This window comes from Haemaphysalis longicornis, unplaced genomic scaffold (genome assembly GCF_048455015.1).
Source record: "Haemaphysalis longicornis isolate Haplotype H1 unplaced genomic scaffold, Haemaphysalis longicornis Haplotype H1 scaffold_1, whole genome shotgun sequence".
In the NCBI taxonomy this organism is placed as follows: domain Eukaryota; kingdom Metazoa; phylum Arthropoda; class Arachnida; order Ixodida; family Ixodidae; genus Haemaphysalis; species Haemaphysalis longicornis.
Genome location: NW_027526203.1, coordinates 141,421,247 through 141,441,929, shown reverse-complemented (window position 1 = coordinate 141,441,929; position 20,683 = coordinate 141,421,247). Strand labels below are relative to the sequence as shown.

At 48.0% G+C, this 20,683-nt stretch overlaps 1 long non-coding RNA gene across 1 annotated transcript in view; it reads right to left on the bottom strand.

Moving 5' to 3' along the window:
• Positions 1-20,683, bottom strand: part of LOC144166221 (uncharacterized) — a 121,895-nt gene that overhangs the window by 43,469 nt on the left and 57,743 nt on the right. The window contains exons 3-4 of the long non-coding RNA XR_013321612.1: positions 18,411-18,437; positions 18,214-18,305 (exon numbers count right to left, since the gene is read on the bottom strand). This is a non-coding gene — a long non-coding RNA (uncharacterized LOC144166221). The remainder of the gene's footprint in view (positions 1-18,213; positions 18,306-18,410; positions 18,438-20,683) is intronic.

The window sequence follows — 20,683 nt, the reverse complement described above, 5'->3', positions numbered from 1 at the left end:
TCTCTTTATTACAGACAGACAGACAGACAGACAGACAGACAGACAGACAGACAGACAGACAGACAGACAGACAGACAGACAGACAGACAGACAGACAGACAGACAGACAGACAGACAGACAGACAGACAGACAGACAGACAGGCTGAAATTTTCGCGCTTAAGTAGCAAAGAAACACTATCGTCTTTAAAACCAGCTACAAAGAGACGCTGCCGCCACAGTTCCGCGCGCTGTGAACATTGCGCAACCGTCTCGATCACCACCGCCGCCGGCCCCCTCAAAAGAGAAAACTACAAAGATGAAAACCCGCGAGAAGGCGAGGAGCTAAAAAGGAAGGCCCCGCGGCGAGAAAGGGACAGGACAGCGGCATAACGCTTCGTTTTGTTTATTTCCGTTAAGAGCCCGGGTACAACCCATATGTGTCTGACTATAACCGCTCATTTTTGTATGTGCGTGCTCATAGTAGGAGTGTGGGAGGCGGTATGGTTGCACAGTGGAAATCTGCAGCTCTTACCTCGAGCAACGCTACTTACAGCGATGGACGAAAAAGTGCGGTGGTGTCATGCGGAAGCCACATATTTTACGAGGCGTTCGAAGACGCGAGCTTGAGCGAAAAACCCGCCGCCTGGCATTGACGTTCATGATATAAAAATGGCCCCTTCTCAAGGCCTTCCAAGGGGCGAGCTTAAACACGGCGCTAGCTGCGGTAGGGGAAGAACAGCAGGGGAAGAAAAATTCACCATCGTCGCTAAATCCCTTATTACAGTGCGGTATAAACGCGCAGCGGCGCAACGAGTAGGAGAAAGATCTAAGACATTCGAAAGGGAGGCGCTCATCGATAGGCGAGACGGCAGAGCTCTTCGATAATTCGAGATAAAACAAAGTGTCGCAGGTGTTCAGCTAGGCATTATCCTTTCAGATTCACAACCCAAACGCTGGCTTAAGTGCACTCGGTTGTTTTATTTTCATTGAAGAAGAAAATTTCACTGCCGCAGCTGCACGTTGGCGCTATATCTTCACTTGAAAACGGCACTGCACGAGACAATAGTTCTAGCGTATATCTGAGCAAGATGTTTCACAATAAGAGCCAACGAAAACCAGATGACCGCACATAATTAAGCCAAATTATAGCTTGATTATCCACAACCGAACGGCGCGGGCTATTTCAGTGGTACAAACCATGCATCCGATTTGACGCGAATAACGTTAACTAATCGCAATGATTTACATGAGCAGTTCGGCTCACGAAACAACTACACAGCGCGACGCAGGTCTGTGAAAACTGCTCAAGACCGAGAAAGAGCGGTTAGTGCGCGTAGGGCATGCTTTGTTAGAAGCCTGCCTCGCCTCTCACCTCAACCATTTTGGACGGAGAAACCGCAACAAAGGCACCCGGGTTTTCCTAGGCCGAGAATTTGTAAACAAAAATTACGGCCGCAATAAAAGCACGCCGTCAGGGAAGAGCACCGACGGCCAGGTTGCACGCCTAACCGTAACCTCCATTTTTTTTCTTTTTGACCGTGCAACACCGTGGCGAACCACCGTAGGAAAGCAGTGACACCGCCAAACCAGGCAATTGGCTTCTACTTTCATCGGGGCGTCACATTGAGGAAATGGCCCTAGGAATTCGTAGCTAATTTCCCCGGGACATGAACTGATGCTGAAGCCCTGGAACAGACGCGGCCACTCAACGCTTGTCATCTGTTTGAGATGAACGAGTTGTAATTTAGCATATAAAGCGTGCGAAAAAGAGTGAAAGGAATATCGCGGCTAAAAAAAACACCCAGAAGTCCCGTAAAAGTAAAATTGCCAATCTATCAGTTCACTGGGTCTTGTAATTTGCTCGCTTCGTTGTTTATTTCATCAGCGACCTTGTTTCGCTTGGTTTTTATTACCTGGTCAGGGTACTACCAACACAGCTCCGCGAAGCACAGTGCCGGTTATGGGGTGGCGTTCATCAACCTATCATTCATGCGTGTATCTGCACAAAGACGGCAAGGTATTTCTTTAAAAGAAATACTAGCACTAATTCCAGCATCTCATGGAATCCCTAAATTTTATCCCTAAAATTTCAGTGATGGAAATCAGCTAAACGTAGGTAATCAAAACGTAAGGACGCAATAAAATTTACAGTGGAAGAAACTGAATGATGGTGTAGGAAAAAAAGCTTTAGGTGGCTCGATTTCGTATTATAAGCCTAATTACGAGTGCTGGATACAACAAAGAATTTCAAACCGACCATTTTGCTGTGCATAACAACTGCTTAGCAGTGACTGGTATTACTAACGTAGATGATAGAGAAAACAATTCAGAATATCTGTGCAATTTTATGGCCACCTGGCTTTCTTCTGCTGGTCGAATCGAGTACGGAACATCGCTTGATCAGAACCGCCCACTAGTTGCTCAGACGCCACCTGTCGACGGGCACGCGAATTGGAGCCCGAATTTCCAGTATCTTTCGCACATCATGGTACTTTGTTTGACAATTCGTATGCATATTTCACTTCTTGACGTAGCCGCCAAACTGTGGCGAGGTGACGCGGACGAAGCGTACTTGGTCCGTCATTTTCACTGGGCCACACCGAGCCACAGGTAAGAAAGAGTGGCGCTCGCTGATGTTTACGTTCACATCAGTAGCAGCTTTCAAGTTCTCTGCGCGGGCACAAGGAGCGCGAAAAAAATGGCTCACAACACGCATTCAAAATTGCGTTCACAGTCTCTATTAGTCGTCTTTTCGGAGCATAGGAAGCCTTGTAGGACATAGTGTGAGCCTACACGTAACGAGGAATGCAAAACTTTTTTCCAAGTAGTTTGTAAGTTAGCGCTAGTGTTCCTTTCGGCAAAACTCGTGCCTTCTCATGACCGATAACATTCGTAAAGCCACCGTTAAGACTTTCCATAATTCGAAGTCGTTTAACTCAGTGTTCTGGTCCCGCAAATATTCAATGAAACGCCATAGAAGAAAGAGCTCGGTAATTGGAAGTTAAAAGCCGTTATATCGTGTAATTAGAATACATTTCTTCATAGTATCATTAGATGATGTTTTGGCGTATCGGCACTCTGTTCTCCTATTGTTCCGTGCCCCCGCCAAGATCATTGGTCAGTTCGCATCACGTGACATTTGTTTACACTGTGACTGTGCCTAGGCGCCGCCATTTTATTATTTATGCGTTTTATTCTATCAAATCTGACTGACTTAGCTTGTCCTCCCGCTATGCGTCTCCGCGCGACTGACGTTCCGAACGCAGATCAAAGATATCATTTCAGCTGCAGAAGTGTGTTCAAAGAAGCCATTTTGCTGCATCGTCGGCAGTGTTGTGAACAAACGACCCGGTGGAAGTTACCGACGAGACCGCGGAAGCGGCAGTCTTGCGACGCTGGCAAACACTAAAATGGCCACTGTTGCTAACTTTATTGATCATAGGGTTTAACGCGCCGACGCAGCGCAGGCGATGAGGCGCGCCGTAGTGGAGGACTCCGGGTTAATTTTGACCACCTGGGGATCTTTAGCCTGCCCCGAAATCTCGTACACGCGGTAGTTTTTGCTTTTCGCCTCCATCAGAAAAGCGGCCGACGCGGTCGGCGACCGAACCCGCGCCCTTGTTCCAAGCAGCACAACGCGTTAGCCACTGAGCAACCGCGGCGGGTACTGTTGCTAACTTGCGTGCGTCAGTGGCGGTACTCTGATACCATAGCTAGTCACACTATTTCTTTATAAAGAGCATCTAGTGATCGTTTTCTCTTGAATAAATTCCAAACTTTTAAAGGTAGGAACCGTGCCATGCTCTGTTAATTCCGGCGCAATACAAAAGAGGCAGCACCACTGTTGATAAAGGGGCAGGATTAGAAAGTTACGACTCGCGCGACCCCACAAATGTCTATCTTTCAGGTGCTCGACCTTCTTTGTTGCGCAGATCGCCGTTTGAGGCGTTTAGGTGTGGATGCTTCAGGCTCCGTGTTTAACGATGTCTTAACGTTCACGTAAACGGTGTCGTACGCTTCATTTGGCGAGGATAGTCGAGGTTGCGAACGAAATCGAGACAGCAAGCGTATTGTGGTATAATGATGATTCTGTTCTGGGGCTTGTGTTTTTCCGGGGCTTGCAGTCAAAGTGCGCTTATTTCGTAGTGTTCAGTAATACCCGTGGACTTCGCATTAGCGGCAACCGATTGTATACGCACTTGCGTTGTTAGCGCTACGTTTTACGTCCTTAATATTCGTTCAGCCAAACAAGAGCTTGATTTGCACGGCGAGTTGTGATCGCATCCGTTGTATAAATAGGATTAAACGCGCGTAGCTGCATGATATGCGAAAAAATGTTTTACATAAATATAAAACAATAATGGGAATTTGTTCCAATGCTCCGAAACTGCATTTTAACAACCAGTAGCAGCACAGCAGCTTTTGTACGACCAGCCGGATTATTTTAACTGCGGCGAAATATCGGGAATTCAGACATCGGTTCCGCATTCATCATAAAAACAGCCGCAGCGACAGCTTATGACCGGCAGCAGAATCTGTTAGCTCTTGCAATTTGAGCGGATATTCATAGCAGGTTCGTATTTTAAAGCGAAGCACGATTACGCACGGGTTCGGTGCATTTTCTTGCGAGTGTGCAGAAGCACCTTGCGGTTAAGTCAACCTAATAGCGAATGCTAATTAGCAGAAAACAGCGGGAACTCTTGTTTCATTGAGACTTTCCAAAAGGAATTATATGACAATGGGTTCGGAAGACGACTCTATCGTTACTTTGAGTTTAATTTAAATCTCATGATTACGTAGTCCACAGTTAGGTTGTAAACGTCGCGAAATTCCCGTGTGCTGTCAATACATGGACATCTACGGGTGGAGTGTGGTTCCAGAAAACTGCCGTTACTTTTGTTTTATTTAAACTTTTTCAACAATACTATGCGACAATTGGTTCCTAAGATGACTGTATTTTTTGGCCGAGTATCATTTGCTTGTCATAATCAATTGTTTCACGTTGAATTTGGAAACTTTGCAACCGCGGCCAATACATACAACGTGGGGGTGGGGCGCACGGACAGGTTATGTTTCTCTCCTAGAATGAGCCTATAGTACGTCCAAGTTTTATTAGGTGATGAGAAATCCAAAGTCAGTACCACGTGAAATAATGATAGTCTGATAGTGTGTAATCTTTAGTCATGTGTATTATGTGTATTTTATGAAGCTTGGCCTGTCATCAGCCTCTAGAATAGAATGATTCCTATTTTTCCCCCTCGGACATTAGCTTTTCCAATGTACTATCAGTGGACCAAGCTATCGTGCTGTGCACCTAAATTCAGTTACAGTGGAACCCCACGGGTACGTCCCCCGTACTTACGACGACCCGCTTCTTACGAGGGATCACGGCGGTCCAGGCAAACTCCCCGTAGAAACAATGCATTAGAAACCCCGATGATATGACTCTCGGGTGCACGCGGTCCGCTTAATACGATGGACCCTAGCGCGGATCATCCGGCGTTTTCCCCATATTTTACACAGCCTCGCCGCCTTGTAAGGACCTTGTTTCTTAACCCCCATTTGACGCTCCTTGATGTGCAAAGGTCCGTATGCAGGCGAGACCACTTAATGAACCAACGCAAGCAAGCAGGCGGGTACTCGTGAGCGGGATTGAACATTCGACGGCCCCACGCGGCAGCAGTACGCCAAGCCGCCAACCGTCATAGTTCTGGGTTCAGATGGCTGGCGGACCATGAATTTTAAGCTTCTATCGAGCCGCCGACGAATGCGGAAACACTACGAGGCAGCCCCACGGCGATGACTGAACATCCGCTTTCCTCACCCGCTCGATCCACGTTTCTTCCTTTCACGACCCTCTCTTCCCTCTATCTGCTTGCTCTCTGCTTATCAGTGTCTTTCAAAGCGGCGTTGTTACTCCGCTTCTTTCTTTGCTTGGGGGCCTACAATCCCGCGCGTCCACCGCAAGGGTGGAGACACGTATGAACTTTGACCCAATAACGACGGCACGGGACCGTTCAAAGGGTGTCTCCACCCTGTTGGCGTATTCCGTTTTTTTTTTTTTATCATCTCCGCTTCGTACAATCGTTCGTTTCGCTTAGCCTTGGGAGTTTAACACTCGCTTTTTCTCCTCTGAATTCGCTCGACCACGTCGGCCTTATGTCGCGGGCGGAAGGCGAGGTGCTGGCGGTAAATAGCGCCGCATTGCACGGGTGTCGCGTAGCGCGCGGCCTTTAGCTGGCGGGCTAGCTCGGACGCCGTGGAGGAGAGGGGGTGGAAACAGAGGTGTTTCTTTTTAACTAGGGGTTTCAAATAAAGGTTCGCTAATCGCACGACAACGCGCTAAATATAGTAGTTTAAAAAACTCCCCCCACCTCCCCGAAGGGGATCGTGCGGAAATGCGAATGCATTGGGTGCACCGATGACTGCGCTGCGGCAAGCAGTAACGGAGAGAGGCGTGCGCTCCACTGCATTTATATACATTTTCCGAGCGCAGCGAGCGGAGAGAGGGTACGCGGAGAGGAGCGAGAGACCCGCGCAACACGCCCGCCCCGCGCGCGAGCTCTCTCTCCCGCTGAGCTCCGCGATGCGAGCGCCCTCACACGCCCGAGCACGCTCCTCCTCTCCACTCACTCTCCGCTACTCCGCCCGAGCTCCGCGATGCGAGCGCCCACCCACGCCCGAGCGCACTCCTCCTCTCCCCTTGCCCTCCGCTACTCCCGCCCGAGCTACCACCTGCTCCGGTTGCTAGGCGCGCCACAGCTGTTGCTAGGGGCGAGGAGGAGCGCGGAGAGATAACACCTGCGGGCGCACGCCGACGGAGCACGACAACCCCCGACTGTAGCGGCGTGGGTCCGCCGCGCCGAGACGACGACGACGACGACGAAGGCAGAACTACGAGGCGCGCGCTCACGTGCGCTCGCGCTGGAGGAATGCAGGCGCACGCCGACGGAGCACGACAACCCCCGACTAAGAAATGCATTCGCATTTAAAAGGTTTTTCGCCCACCTATCGCGTGAGACCACCTACTCGGCCATTTACCCGCACGACGGTCGCACGACACCCCGGTCATACGACGCTTTCTCGCGGTCCCTTGAAAGTCGTATTATCGGCGTTGCACTATGCTTTACACCATTTCTTTAGTTAATTTTTGATTGAAGAAATAAATATATACCACATCAGAGTACTTCATATCGATTGAATGGGGAAAGAAGTGATTGGCGAGCTTAAGACTTGAAATCAAGGTAGACAGGAGAATCATCGCCCAAAGACTTGACATGAAGAAAATTCGAAACTTTATCTTCAACACTAGTTGTTTCAAATGCTTTCAATAAGAAGTGTTCGTATTTGCTAACCATTGTGTCTGCATTACATATGTACAAGTACTTCTAAAATAGCCGCAGTGGTTATGGAGAGTCTCTGAAAGCCACAACGGATGTTGCAGTTCAGAGGCGAAGTAGATTAGGCGCATACAGATTAAATATTGCAAGGAATGATGCATAGGCACATGTTTAGTGTGGTTGGGTTACTTAGTGAAAAGACTTGTGCTAACCACTTCAAAACAATCTAAAATTAGCTTGAAGCCTTCGAAGCAAACAACCAACCAGGCGTGTAGCGCTCTTGGGGCCAATTGTTAGACAATTACTTAAAACAACTCTTTAATCCATCCACGAAAGCACGCTAGGACTAGGAAAGCTCTGAGACAATTGATACTTACCTTTTCGTAACATTACGACATTAGGGGTGGCTCACACGCTTCGTAACATAATGGAGAAAAGAATCTGAGTAATGGTCCGTAGCAAGTTGCTATGCACATCAGAAGATGTGTTGCAAATTGTGGGGTTTTTACTACCAGCAGAAAGCCGTAGTGATAGCGGTATGATGACGGGCCGGTGATCCCGATTTCTGATTGCCTTTTTACCTGACCGCTGTGACTGCTGCTGCGCTGGGCTCTCTCAACGACAGCAGCAGACTGGAGGAGAAATTAGTAAATGTGGAGGAGGTTTCGAAAAAGTGCGGAACCGAGAAAGGAAGGGGAGCTTCTTCACGTAGCCTTTCCAACTTGAAAAAATGTGATGTTATAACGTTTTCTTCACATTTTTCCCTTTACGTTTTCCTTTAACGTTTTGTTTAACGTTTTCCCTTAGCAGTTTCGTTCCTCCATGTTAGCACATATAAAAGGGCACTTATGTGTCAAGGCAAGTTGGCCTATATCGGGACTTTAGAGTGCCCTAATACAAATATACCCCTCGAACCAGTAACAGTTCTTTATTAACACAGGAAATGCCAAAACAGCGAAAACAGGTTTAGAAGCCCCATAAACGTTCCTGCAGTACAATTTGTGACATCATAAATTGAGGGTGCCGGGTGAAGCGGGATTAGTGGAGCTTTTGTAAGCGGTTTTCTGAAACAAACATCGAGGAAGCAGGAACATGTAAAAGTAAAGTAAATTTATGCGGGAACTTTTACTGGTTACGCACGTTTTAAAATACTCAAACCTTAGCTAGCCAATATATCAAAATGTGATGCCTCGTCCGGACTTTGTTTCAGTTTCCATTTTGTTTTATTATTTTGTACTGCGTACAAGCGCAGTCACAAAATGAATGTATGCTCCTGAACTCGAGAGCACCTACTCACCACTAGCACATACAGATATGTAACAGGCCGTAGTGAAAACAGATATTATTAGCACAATTAACTTCAAATAAAACGGCCGTCAACAGATTTTATCAACTCACATGCATTTTCAAGGAATACTCCCAGGTGCCAGCACGTCCGGGGAAATTCCATGAAGCTTCGATGACGTCACCAATCCCACCCAGAAAGTAACGGACCTGGTAGCCGAATTAACCAGTACGTAACACACTAACATGCCAATAAAAGGCCGTGTATAACCGCCTGAGAATAAAGTTAAATCCAATCAGAAGAGGCCATCTGGAAGATGGCGATGAACCACTAAAATCCGCCTTGGCTCACTCTGTGCCTATTGTGACAGGCTTTGAAACGCCACAAAAAAATATGGAAGAGATAGCAGAGTGAAATGACAGCTTTAACTGTTTATTTCTTAGGAAGCAATACATTGTTGGCTGTCAAAAAAGGCGAGATAGCTACAAAACGGGGCATCTTTTATTTAAAAGTAAACGTTATTCCGCGATTAGTGTACCTTGAAACAACCTTAAGATGCGGAAATCTTGCACATCGAAAACAAAAGACTTCCTACGCGTTCAGTTCGTCAGGGCAGGCTCAGAAAAAAGCTCATCTGCAGTCAGGATCCGCGGGCTCTGCAAGAGTCTGCAAGAGTCATGGTAACTCACTGTTTTAATGTTCTTTCATTTCCAGTTTTCCCGCCCTTTCTACATTGTCTTATACAAGGTGCCTGGTACCATTTGAAACAATTAAAACTGTAGTTTTGTAAAAAAAGCTACACTACGCTACCTCGGGCATTCTTCACAGGGTGAGCAGTTTTGAAGTTGGGAGCTGCAGGTCAAACCACAGCCCCTTCCGCAAGCGCCGAGGAAGATAAGCGATGAAGAAACGGAGACGTTCGCGGGACCCGTGTCGCCGCCTGGCGGAGAAAGGCGAGGAGGCCGCCGCCGCAGCAATAAATGCGCGCCATGAAGGAAGGCCAGGAGGCCACATGCGGCGCTGAGCCGTGTGCGATGGAGGAAAAAGAACGTCCAGCTGCGGTCGCTCGTACAGCGCCGAGGCGTAAAGAATGCCGTGAGGCGAAAAAGATAGTTTTCTGGATCTGGTTAACAAAATGGCACTGATCAGAACGAATACCTTCACCTCGTTTCTTCTGTATCCTCGGTAGTCTGGCACTGATTACGATTATGTGCATCATTTACTTAGGACGCACTACCCATTTCTACAGAACGACGCATATTGTAATGAGAACTAGAAGACATTTTTACAAGGAACGGCGGCGAGTTCTCCAAATAGCAGTATCATCACCATCTTCGTCGGACATGATCAGCGCCCTGCCTCTGGCAGATCATCGGGGGTCCTGTAGCACAGCATGAAAGCGCGCAGTTTCGCGCTCACGGCTTTCTGTGTGGTTCTTGCGTTGTGTGGACTACGAAGAATAAACCCGACTTCATATCGGTGGACGTCGCGGTGTCCGTGGTCCAGCCCGGAACGTCACAACAGGACGATAACCACGAATATGTCCAGCGGCAACGACGCACCAAGTGCACCTATTAATTCACCTATCTTCTGCCAAGCGCACTCCGTCGGCGTGATCCTGACATTTTCAGCGTCAGAGACGAGGACGTCGAGGACTGGTCGTCGCCGTATGAACGCGTGAGTAGGCACAACAACTTAGACGATGCCATGAAACTCAACAATACCATCTTTTATTTGACCGGTGTCACCCACTTGCGGTTCTGCGAGCATGAACCCGACATAACTACCTGGTCGGCATTCAGCACAGGCTTCATTGAAGTTTTTGCCACCCTGCGATCCAAAAGTGCAAGTTGAACAACGATTGCGCCACCGTGCACAGCAGAGAGGCGAAACGTTCACTAGCTAAATGGAGTAGTTTTTGGAACTGTGCAAGTGTCTGAGCCCATCTATCATGGAGACTGGCAAAAAAAGCACGTCAGGAAAGGCACTGAGGCTGATAAATTTTAGATGTTCCTGGCCATAGATCCGCGATCAATTGCTGCCGTAGTCAAACTGCGCCAAACCTATGACCAGGTTAGAAAGCAGCGAGTTTTTACGCGGTGCACTGCGGTCCAGGACTACCCAATAGCGACTTAGGTTTGTCCCCCGAAAACCCGTCTGTGCTGGTGCTCATAAAAGAGCTGGTGGGAGAGGAGGTCTCACGTCAGCTGTCTGTTCTGCCATACACCGAGGAGCATTCGTCCGGGTTGGAGCTGACACCGAGGAGCGTAATTCGGAACCCAGTCACTGAGGCATTTCTGGCTTTTCCGTTACGGCTCCTTGTCATATATTTAATTGAAACACCCCGATGACGCGTGCCAAAAGTGTCGCAAGACCCCCTGCACTGACCATTAGTACACTGACTCCGTGGGTGTCTCTCCGCAGTGGGCTGCCCATCTTGGTAGAGCCCCGAGGCCGATGAGGCCCCTACTTCCATCTCAGCCTGCGCCTTAACTCAACAGTGCCTGGAGAATACATGAGAATTGTCCGATTTGTTTCCCTCGCGGATATTCAGTACCTGCTGCAAGATACTCCCGCCCACGCATGACGCACGCCAACGATTATTCCAGAGCTTCTGCTTGTGGTCTTTCCACTCGTTCACCTTTCCTACGCGAATCGTCTAACGGGTTTGAATTCACGCCACCAGCTTCCAATGGCCCAACAAGTGCTTCCCCTTACTCTTCCTCACCGCATCGTCGTTCCCTTTTCCCTATGCGCCACCAATCAACCACTACCGAATATGAAAACTAGTGGGCGCTATTCCAGAGGCAAGGACTGCGTCAAAACGAACTGTCTAGGGAGGCCTCGTTTCTATCCCTTAAATGTGATTGATGTATTTGTCATAACGAGACGTACACCGGCGTTATTATACACGGGCGGTGCACTTCCAGTCATGCGTGCCGGTATTTGCCGTCACCTAAGAAAAGGGGTGACGCCATTAGGTGACTTTTTGGTACGTACCGCAAATGCGCAACCCATAAAGGCGTTGGCACCGTGCATGGCTCGAGTAAAAATTCAGATGGTTCTATACGTGATCGAGTTCATCATGCTTGCATGATCTCACAACGTTATTGTGGGTTGGGACAGTCGCGCTCGTCACCGTGTCGCTATAAACTGTGCACGTGCAAGCTGAATTCACAGCAGATTACGGCCGATGTAAATTAGGAAACAACCGCTGCTAAACTGGTCGTCAGGGAAGACACGAACATCCCGCCACACTGCTCTGTTTGCATGCCGCTGAAATGTGCCTGCATTGCCGACGTGATCGTGCTCTTTACGCCGTCTGACCACTTTAGCCACCGTAGAAGCCTTCCACGTCCATCTGCTCTTTAACCACCGCCACTGGTGCGAGCCGCATGCCTGTAACTGACTGACCGCATGCCTGATGGATTTCCCCTGCGGTATGGTGAGGCCCCCGTCTGGGTTTAACCTGCCTATCCCAGTGTTGTGATCGGCGTGCCCTGCGATACTGCGGGAACTGATGTCACTGACCTATGTGCGGCTTAGGAACCAGCCGTTTTACCCTCCACAATTTTTGATCAGGCCATCGATAGGGAATTCGCCCCCACCCAACGGACGCGACTGGCAACACTACTTCACCGGTTCTGCTGGTCCTTGAGTGCGGGAAAGCCCTGCTAAGCAGAACATATACAGTTGTATGCAGTATCCTCCACAGTGCCATAGACAGTGGCTCAAACCCGCCGCTGCGGCAACATTATTGTATTTCCCACTAAGAACGACGAACTATTGGTGAACGTGGGAACGATCGACTTGAACTAGGTGTCATTCCGCCCTCAGAGAGCCTTTGCCATTCTTCCGTGGTTATTGTGCCCAAGTAGAATGGCTCGATGCGTTTTCGCGTCGACTATGACCGCCACAACAAAACAAGAAGAAAGGACGTCTCTTTTCTTCCTGGTCTTGATGATGCCATTTACGGCTTGCAGGGAGCGGAATATTTATCGTCAGTGGATTAGAGCTCGGGGAGCTCGCAGGTACATATGGTTGAGGCTTGCCGAGCAAATACGGCTTTTTAACACCTCCCCGACTCTGCAAGATGAACGTCATGCCTTTGGACTTTTGTATGAACCTGCCACTTCAAAGCGTATGATGAACAGAATTTTGGCCAACTAAACTTCAAAGCATGCACGTGCTACCTCTACGAAATCGTAGTTTTCTCCAGACTTTGAGACACATTGATGGCACCTGCAACAAGGTTTCACCTGTTTTACCGGCCCAAAGCTGTAGCTCTATCTCAATATACGTCGCTTTCCTGCTTGGAAGCTGAGTATACTTGGCACGTTGTATCTAAAAATATAGTTCTTCCGGGCGCATCTGTTGCGGAATTTCCCAAGGCGAAATGTCTAAAGGCCCTTCGAGCGTCTTCGGCCTTTGCTCTTACATTCTTAGCACCGAGCGCAACTTCACAAGCATCGTTGCACCATTGACGTTGCACCATCGACTCAGCTACTCAGTGGTGCCTCTAACAATCCCTCTCCCTGTATAGTTGCTTGTGAAAATGTGTTCGTCAGGTTGCGGCTACATCTTACGTCACACTCATACTGCGGGCATTTTGACCCGAACGCCCTCACCCTGGTTCATAGGTTCATAAAGGCACCAGTGGGGAGTCCGTCTCGAGAGGAGTCTGGAAAGCTTGGCCGCGACGTACTAGGAGGCTTCTACTTTTTTCGCCCAGATCGAGGATTTAATTCAGGAACAGTTGGCCCACCAAGCATCCCGGGTCCCCTGCACTCCGTGTCCGCGTTCTACACTGGCGCCTACGCTCTGAAACGTGATCCGGGAACAGGTAGCTGAATCATTACCATCAGTTCAGCACAATGCACTGGTAGCTGCCCCCTCTCACTTAGCCAGCACAGCAGCAATGCCGTGTCAGCCGCATGCCTCTTTTTTCCATTCCATAGCGCCACACCTTCCCGTGTTTTTTCAGACTGCGGTGCCACATGCTCCGGATTCCGTACAACCACGACCGCTGGCTACCAGTCCTCTACTTGTGGGTCCGTGACGAACAAAGGACGACCGTCTCATCTGTGTCGCGTGTGGAACACCCGGCATGCCTCCCGATCCTTCCTACACTGCCGCCCACCAGAATGCGCCAATTTCTGTTTTACGCTAGCTCCTACTGCTACTCGTGGGATCCTTCGCAAGCCCCGTATAATTAGCAGTCCGAGCCTTCCGACCATCCGGCTTTACCGGCCGCCATTCGCTTTCACCCGTCACCATTCGCTTCTCCCGTGCGTCACCGCCCTATTAGTGACGGCGAGGAAAACTCAGAGTCGCAGTACCTGAGGCAAGAGACACGTCGCCCTCACAGTACAAGCCCTCACTTTTTGTTAACAAATTGTGGTTGTGGAATCTGCTCCTACTGTTATACGGTAATTGACACTGGCGCCACTGTTTCTGTTATTCATAGACGAGCTCTATTCGAAAACTTCTGCCGGTCTATTCCAAAACTGATGATGCCTGGACTATTGTTACGAGTCGCCACTTACTAGGCCGCTTGCTAGCTGAAATGTACGTGTCGTTACAAAGTGTATTCTGTATACTGTTGAGTTGATCATCCTTCGATTTAGTTCTGTTGACGTCATCCTAGGCTGGGACTTTCCCCCACAACGCTGTAATCGACTGTGCACGTGCTGAAGTCGAGTTCTTTTGGACGCTTTCCTTGGATGCTTCCAGTGCAGCCTTGCCTACAAAGTTACTTGTCGCCGAAAACATCGACGTTCCACATGGCTCCTCTGCCCTCGTTCTATTGTGTTATACCTCTGTCCGAGACGCGACAGTTCTCTTTAGTCCCTCAGGCATTTTCTTGTGCCGGAAGTGGTTTCCTGTGCCCTCAGACAGTCTAAAAGGATCCTGCAACACTTAGGATAAACTCTTTCACTCTTTCCTACGCGTCTGGAAGCATTGTGAAAGCTATAGTTATGGGCAGCATGGTGCGGCACTAGGTGATTTGCTCGTCGCTGGAGGCCCGTATTCCCTTTCTGATTTGCTTTTATGGATTTTTTAAGTGCTACCGAAAGCGTTAGTGCTGCAACTGAAAGGAAGCCAGCCAGTAGCTCCTGAATTGCGGTAAGGACGTAATTTGAGCGCTTGAAGAACCGGAGGACCGGGGAAGAAGTTTTGAGCCAGTTTTTAATTTACCTGATGGGCATCGAGCAGTAATTCTTACCTGAGGTACTTTGTGGCCCGCTTCTTCAGGTACTGGTTGTGTTTGTTCACTGTCTTCTAGAAGCATTTAGGAATTAGAAAACACTTAAGAAAAGCGTTGCAGGGTCTCTTCAACTGTGCGCGATGGCGGAAGCATCATGTTAGTCACGAATCCTTCGGTTACTGCATGCTCTCTTGCTAAGGCAGAAACACTTGCTTCATCGAAATTGTAGACGCTCGTCTAGTCGTCGACGTACCCGGTAACCTGTCTGATACCCAGAATGAAGAACTGAGCGCTCATTCGTGCACGAGAGATCTATTCGCGAGTGAGTAGACGAACAGTTGCAAGTTTTGTTGGTTTTTTTTATTGTGAACAAGGCTCGTTAAATCTCACGTCCGTTGTCTCGAACTCCATTGATACTGGCTCGCATGTCCCACTTCGGCAGTGCCCATATCATGTGTCACCGAGACAGCGCCGAACCGTTGACGCCCGCGTGACTTATATGTTGCAGCGAGCTGTCATTCCTCGTTCAAAAAATGCGAGTGTCTAGCAGGTGGCACTTGGTAGAAAAAGACGGTTCCGGTTGGTTGCGCGTGCATTACCACCGCTTGGACACCACCACACGCGAAGACTTTTACCCTGTCCCTTACCTTGACGGAGCGCTTGACTGCAGCGAGGTGTCATTCCTCGTTCAAAAAATCCCTGTGTCTAGCATGTGGTGCTTGGTAGAAAAAGACGGTTCCATTCGGTTCCGCATGGATTCTCACCGCTTGGACAGCACCACGCGCAAAGGGTTTTCCCTGTCCCTTGCATTGACGGACCGCTGGACTGTTTGCAGGGAGAAGAATTATTCTCACCACTCGGCTTGCAGTTCAGGTACTGGCAGGTCCTGATGGCAAAAGCTGCTCGCGCAAAAACAGAATTTGTTACCTTTGACGGCCTCTACGAATTTAACATTATGCTGTTCGGGCTTTGCAATGCTCCCGCCATGTTTGAAATAATGGTGGACAGGATTTTGCGCCTTGTCAAGTAGAAGACTTATTTCTTTAGCTACCATGGCGACATAGTGGTCGTATCACCCGATTTTTAGACGCATCTGGTTCACCTCGGACAAGTTCTGACGTGCCTTGTGACAGCTGGACTACAGCTCAACCTTGCGAAGTGTCCCATCACCGCACGCCAGCCGACCATCCGGGGCGATGTGGTTCCCAAGAACGGCGTTCGCAACGTCGATACCAAGCTTCGGGCCGTCAGGAGCTCCCGGAAACGAGCACAACACGGCAGTCAGGAGCTTAGTTGGTCTAATTTCTTATTTTCTGCTGTTTGCTGGAAACTTGCCGTCCATCATTTTACTGCGAACTACGGTTTTCAGCAGGGCCAACGACATTTATGCTTGGCCATCGTACTGACACGAGGTGTTCCGCTTACACCGCCTTTATTATGGTATTTGGATCAATATGTTCCAACAGAAGCACACACAGATGCTAATGACAGATATTCCGGTGTTGTGCTCGCCAAGCGGAAATCCGGCTATGTGGAGTTTGTCATAGCATACGCGAACCGAACGCTGACAAAGCCTAGTCAAGCCACGCGGCCACTCTAAGGGAATGTTGGGCCATAATAATAAAGCTCTGCCTATACTGATATGGCAAACAATTTGACGTGGTCACTGACCACCGCGCACTCTGTGGTTGGCCTCCCTCAATGATCATTCTGGTCGCCTTCGTCGATGGGCTCTTCGGCTACAGGAATCCAATATTCACGTCGTTTACCGTTCTAGAACTCGTACGCGGGTGCTCTCCTGCGTTCATCAACGCCGGATGATGTGCCCCGCCTAGCCACAACCGACTGCAGCTTGACGTCACCCACAATTGTCAACATGTCCGCTGACCAACGTAAGGACCCGTGGATAGCTTCTATCATCGGCTGCCTCTACGGTGCATCTAGGACCCTGCGCTGCCAAGCTACTCACTTCCAACAGCTTGACCAGCTACTTTGGCCGCAATTATTTCTCGCATGGTATCTCACGCCATTTTCGTACATACATATTCTCCTCATTTTATGATGAGCCAAGTCGCGCTCATGCCGGTGATGCATCATAGCAACACAGAAATATGAGCGACGAAGTCTACCTTAAAAGGAAACATATCAAGGAAGTTGCAGTCCTTAATACTTCTGCAATTCTGCTGCTAGAAGCAATTTTTACAAGTTCGAATTATCGTTAGATTGTCTTTTTTATCATTAAAAGATGAAGAAAGCAAAGTAGAGAAAACGCCAACCGCATTCTGTCAACAAGGAAGTCAACTGAACCCACAACCTCCGAACCCATAACCAGTCGTGCCTTCGCTTCCCGCCTACAGGATAAGGCTGATTTTTAAACTCATTCTCCCAGCAGAAAACAGCCTTAACTCTTGTTTTCTCAAGCTTAAGAGAATGGGCCACTCAACGACTATATTTTTATGAGTTTCATTGTATTTGTCATAATTAGTTCAGAGCGAAGTTGTAAACGTTATGAAGTTCCCGTATGCTGCCCATAGAGGGCCAACTACGTAAGTTTGGTTACAGAAAACGCCTAGCTGTCCGCCTTGTTTTGTTGTAACTATTCCACAAGAAAGTACATGAGAAACATCCGCAATGACGACTTTATCATTATTGTGAGCTTATATTGCTTTTCTTCGTTAGTTACACAAATTTGTAAACGTTACAGAACCCTCGTCTGCTGTGAATACTTGGGCTGCTACGGGAGGGAAACCTACAGATGCATATTTGTCGGCGATAATAAAACCCTACTCCTTCCAAGTTTTATTAGCTATCCACAAAGCCTTAGTGACTACCATCAGCGAATACTGACACAAGTAAATACGTAAGGGCAGAAGCTATACCGGTGTCTGTAATGTATATTTTCTACAGCCTCGCTGGTCAACCACCTGACTGATTGTAGGGTTTAACGCGCCGACGCAACGCAGGCGATGAGGCGCGCCGTAGTGGAGGGCTCCGGATTAATTATGACCACCTGGGGATCTTTAACGTGCGCCGAAATCTCCTACACACGGGCGTTTTTGCTTTTTTGCCTCCATTGGTCAACCACCTTCTAGGAGTGGAATGGCTCCGAATTTTTTCTCGGGGGCCACCGACTTCAGAATTCCAAAAAGAGTAATCTATGCCACCTTTATGTGTCGTTGTTACTGGCTGCTCCATCAAGCCAGCCTCAAGTAAATAAATGTCTTTAGGGCAATCCAACAATCGGTCAAATATCTTTGTGCTTTGAAGTAGTTAGCAGGAAAGCAAGCGAAACTCGGGGAAATATAATTGGGAAAACTTTGTAATTTTTATTCCAGATCGCGTAATACTGGTTTCACTGATATTGACTGTTTTGACTATTTTGAGCTTTTTCTTTCTTACCTGTTTTGTTAGCACCGTCGCTGATATATGTGGTGTTCACTTTTGTAAACTCCTTTTTTTCGAAGACGAGTCCGTATCTATACAGTAGACGCCTGAAATAGTTTTCAATTACGTCAGAATAAAAAGATGTTCTAAATTACGCAAAAGAATGCACCAGTGAACAAAATAATCAATATACAAAAACATTGCGCACGTACCCTGGCTTCCTCTCGGTCATATTTGGGCTGTAAAAAGGAACGACACAGGCAAAAAAGTAAGTTTACGGTACTACTTGTTGCTTTGTAACTTGTAAGAGTTTACATTTTTCGCATTAGAGGACATTTCCCCTTCGCGATTAGAAAGCCTTCAATAGACACAGTCTGACAAGAGAATAAAAAAAAATACGGCAGGACTATCATAATATGTTGCTGTTAGTACCAGTAGCTTTTCGGTTCCGGAGTGACTTAGTGGGGATGGCATTGCGCTGCTCAGTGCAAGAATGCGGGGTTGACTGTCCGCCGCGGCGACTGCTTTTCAGACGGAGGCGAAAATTTCCACCCAACTTAAGGATTACTACACAGCCCTCTGCTACGGCGTGCTTCATAGCCCAGGTGCAGCTTCGCGAGGAAAAGAACCAAAATTTTAAATGAAGAAAACATGAATGAACCCGATAGAACGCTGCTCGAAGCGGTATAATATTGCCGCGAACCATGGTTTGTTTATTGCTGTTTTGTTTTTGCCGCCCGGCTGCGCCGGTCTGTGTTATCGCTGTTGTCTGTGTGTCAAGGGAGGCGCGTGTTCCGTTCTTTCTGTGCCACATGTGTTATCTCTTCTGATAGGGAGAGCATTCCGAACTAACGTGAACAGCCTAGAATGATCTTCGTTGATCGACAGTGTTCTGGATACAATTCGACTATTCGAGAAATCCTCGCGCCGAGTGATAAATTCCCGCAGAGCGGATGCCGCGGCATTCGGCTCTCGACGCTTGCCTACGCACGTCACATTCCTGACTGCTGTCTCGTCGCCAGTGTATTCTTTGAGTTAGGGGAGCACAAGTTCGCTCCCATAAACTTGTTTTTTTTTGAAGACAGCTGCGTTGTCTTTGGCTTCGTGACAATATTTTGGTGCCTAAAGCGAAGTACCCACTTTCATAGTTCCAAAAGAAACACAACTAGGATCTCTGAGTGAAGTGAGTCATCGGAGGTGACATACTTCAGAATAAAATTTTATTGATTTCATTTATGTTACCCCAAGCTCAGAGGCTTTGGACCTCCGCACCTGAGCTATGGCGAGAGTGTCGTTAGACGGCATTTGAACACTTAAGACTAGGCTGGCACAGGGCAGTGCGGCTGGCGCTGTGGTGTAGAGGTCCCGTCTTAGCTTCTTGAGATAAAGAGCGGTGGTCAGAATCCGGGTCTTTTATTGTTTTTTGCTATAGTTTGGATTAGAACTTTCATGCCTCAGCTTAGTTTGTGCGGTTTCAAGTGATTGGTTTCCGTTCGTCGGATTACACTAGCTTAGGTTACCTTGCGGTACATTGGGAGAACGAAATAGTAATAAACGCGACACTTACAAAATACCGGTGGACATCGCTATAGTGGGCTGCTAAGAGTACCGTCGGACGGCACTCTAAACGCAGGCATAAAATGAAACAAATGCAGCAAGGTTAATTTAAGTTCAGCTAATCCGAGAAAAAAACAGTCTCAATTAAAGTTGTTCCGAGCTCTCAGGGTTCTACAATGACAGGGGTTGGTGCGGGTAAATGTGTTCATCCCTGCGGTGTCCAGGGTATAAGTGGCTGAGAACATGTGTTGGTGTTGCACGGTATTTATTACCCCAGCTACATATTATTAACCGGCACGTCAGAAAACATGTAATGGAGAAGGAATGAAAGTGTATGGAAGTGCAGAATATTGTATGATCTTGTTTAAACAACAAAGACCGAAGCATCGATGGCGCGTAGCTGATTCTGATAAACACAGACCATTATACGAGGAAGTGGGACTCTATAGGCGACATAATTGCGGCAAAGGAAACGATCGGAGTTATTTTCAAAACGTTCGAGAGAGTTTGGTATATTCTCCTGTATCTGGTATATCACTACTAACTCTGTGATCCGCTTTTTTCTCAATGGTTCCTTAATTTTCTTGTTGGTATTGAAAAGTTCAAATTTAAATGGTGGCTGCAGACTGTCTCTCCTAGATTCGGGCAGGTTCGCATACGTTGATTCTTGTAAGGTTTGGGCATGTGTCCGTTCTTACTTTACTGCTTGCTTGGCGGTGTGCATTATTTGGACTAGGTTGCCCTTTTCCATTGCTTCCTTTCGAGAATGGAAGTTGAATCCCCATTCTTGGCTCGAGCCGTAGAAGTTTCCTATTATCAGCAGATGGTTGCTGTGTGCTAGTTTGACACTTTCGCTGATGATTTCAGTGAATTTCTCATCGTTTTGTGTGGTGAGCTATATTCACTTTTGTCCCTCCTCTTGTTTCGA